The sequence below is a fragment of the Varroa jacobsoni genome, unplaced genomic scaffold (assembly GCF_002532875.2).
Source record: "Varroa jacobsoni isolate VJ856 unplaced genomic scaffold, vjacob_1.0 contig03122, whole genome shotgun sequence".
Taxonomy (NCBI): domain Eukaryota; kingdom Metazoa; phylum Arthropoda; class Arachnida; order Mesostigmata; family Varroidae; genus Varroa; species Varroa jacobsoni.
This window is the reverse complement of record NW_019214954.1, coordinates 34,978-38,052: the sequence shown is the minus strand read 5'-3', so window position 1 is coordinate 38,052 and position 3,075 is coordinate 34,978.

Below are 3,075 nucleotides of genomic sequence, written 5' to 3'. Positions count from 1 at the left end.
CGTGATTCAGGTAGTCACCGCCTTGGTTACAACATGTAGCAATATCAGTTCTGTCTATAGAGGCTAACACTATATATCTCAAGCAAGCGTTTCTTTGTCACATCGATTTCGAGACACGGTATAGACGTACTTCGAAGACTATGTACTTATTTAGTTTTTGTTTGTCCTCGGCAAATATTCATTTTTTAGGCACGATTCGCATTTAGTTATTGGCTCGTTGGGTGCGTATGAGTAGGTCAGTTTTGTAAAACCACTATCGGGACAAAGACTAGATAGCATGCATTGCTGTTGCTCACAAAGTTATAAATATGGTGTATATTTTTGCTAATTTACATCTCAGCGTTAGTAGATGACGTGGAAAATTTGAAAAAATTTAAAACATAGAGGTTATAGAGATAAAAAAGGAGAAATTTTGAAAAACAAAAAAGAGGTGATGAAGGTAGTAGCGGTAGAACCTGCTGATGTGATTCCTTCTCAAAACTAGGCTTATTGGAGGAACCTCAGATGAGTTCATTATGACCTCTCCGGACATCTTATAAACTAATACCAAAAATTGATTCCCAAAACTTGTGTATACAGCTCACGGATAACTCAAGATTAGTACAGGCCACCGAACTTCGTAACTGATTTTGGACAACACAAAATGACCGCCTTGCTTATCAAATAAAATATCAGCACCGTGCTTTTAATCGTTTTGTTGCGTCCTACTCTGTCCTGACTTTCCATTGCCTTACTTCGAAAAAAGTGTACGACAAATTAAAAAGTTCCATTAATTCTTATTATTCAGTCAGAACAGAAGACGTAAGTAGGTTCATTATTAACAGAGGCCGTGTTGCCAGGCGGACTATATTTATTATTAACTATGTATTACTAGTACCAGCAAAGAAAGATAGAAAAAATTAAATTAAAAAAAAAAAAGACCAAATTGTGTTTTGGAGAGGATGATTCAGCTTTATAGGGATTATTCATAAAGTGAGGTCTAGTTCCAGAAAGACGTAGTTCGAATTGAACAGGCAGACCTGTTAGTGTTGTTGACGTTCTGGCGATATATTTATTAATTAACCCGTGTTCGTGTTTAGTCAAGAATCAATAAATAGAAGCGTTCGATTTTATTAGCTGCCCAGATGTGTGCCGCATATTCGAAGATGTCATCGGTGAGGCTATGGAAGTAAGGCGCGTTACGTAATTTGCAATACAACGGACTCAATGATAATCTTATACTTAGTTAGAATCCTTAGAAGGAAATTTGTGAGAAGCTACGTCGTGCTAATCATATATGGGTTATCATATATATCACCTCTGCGAATTGGTTCCCAGTGTTTTCGAGCGTACTGTGTTTATTCTGATCGACTTCTTTGGATACCGGTAGGTTTAACAATGCGGAATATCTGTGTTGCGCACGTACATATTCTCCATCACTGGTTAAAATGTGGATCCTACAACAACTATTCCGTAAAATATAAACCTATATATATTGGCTTAGCTTAACAGTGTCTATGCATCATGTTGTGAATGAACATCCTTGTTAAGCCCGTGACACGATGTATGAAAATATGATGGCACGAAAATATCACCGACATCGTCACGGTGTTGTTGCTTATATCGAGATCAAAGACTTTTCTGATCTAATTGTAATTTAGGTATGTACCTACCTGAAGCCTAAATAAATGCTTGGCTTTACGCATTGCTTCAGTCGGGCGGAAAAACCTACTCGCGATGTTTTTTCGCCTACTAAAGACACATCTCGACGCTCGTTTGTTTTTTTGTCTTTTTTTCTTTTTGCTATTCTACAAAGATCTGCCATTATCATTGCGAGACCTGTTTGCGACGGTCTTCATTTCATATATGTTGACTTTTCAAGAGAGTGTAAGTAGGAGGATAGGTATCAAGGTCCTGTGATCTCACAATGTCTCGTAGTGTTCACGTTTGGGTCCATATTCGCATTGAAGTGTCATCTCATAACATAAGCTTTTTTAGGCCTACAGGTGTTTCGTATTGAACGAATGTCATCATTACTCCTATAAGAGTCTAAAAATTTTCAAACAGACCGAAAATAGGACTTTTTAGTGCGTGTCTTAGTACCTAGCATGAACGTTACTAAATCACAAATTTCTAATTTTGTCTCTTTGGAGTACTTTTTTGCGCAAACCCTAATATAGCCACGGATCTCAACAGCAGTTATCGACTTACATTTCTCCTACATGTAAGTTAGTCCCTGTAACATGCATTTCCTTTAGCAAAGTAAACTTTGTTTTCGACAAATGACACTAACGAAGGTCAGAAGCCTCGCATCTTAAAAAATAAATACGGTTAAGGTAAATCAACAATTTTTTTCTTGTCATTGTTTCTGTTAACGCCAACAACATAAACAATAAAAAAGAATAATATGCATTACATAGTAGTCGTCACTCAATCTATCTGTACCTTTTCGTCCTACTTTTTGAGCGTGTCACACTTTCATCGAGGATGATAATGCGAAAACAAATGGATGTAGCTACCGCGGTTGATGAGGCATTTGCAGACTGCACGTTGTCAGTACGGTTTATCCGGCTACCTTATCACGTCTGAGTTTTATGGGAGAAAGTGACAAAGTGGAAGTACAAGCTTCAGAGGCTCTATGTCAATGGGAGCCGTCCAACTACCAAATAAGTCGACTGTCCACAGCTGCTTTTGGATCCTTGTTCGTCTCAGTGGTTTACCTTCCATCTTGTTACAAAAGCCCAACCGTTTTGGCCTTTTTCGGGTTAGCGCTTGCGACCGCTGTTGTAAATCATCCCTTTTTAGACCTTCCCGTCAAACCCTGTAGCTGCCTCCACGTTCTAGCTTCAGTCACATAAACCCCCCAAAAAGATCTTGTGCACATTCCGTTTTCCCATCTTCTACTTTCTCTTTTTCTTCTGTACAAGAACGTAAACTTAACGTCATGGACACCTCATTATTTTATTACATATCTCCAGTCCACTTTGCTTTTCTTATATTAACGCTTAATTCGATCTAGTGTCTCTATAACGTGACTTCGAAGTATTTCAAAACGCAATTAACTGTGCATTTTGCTGTGCTGCTATATACTTACAG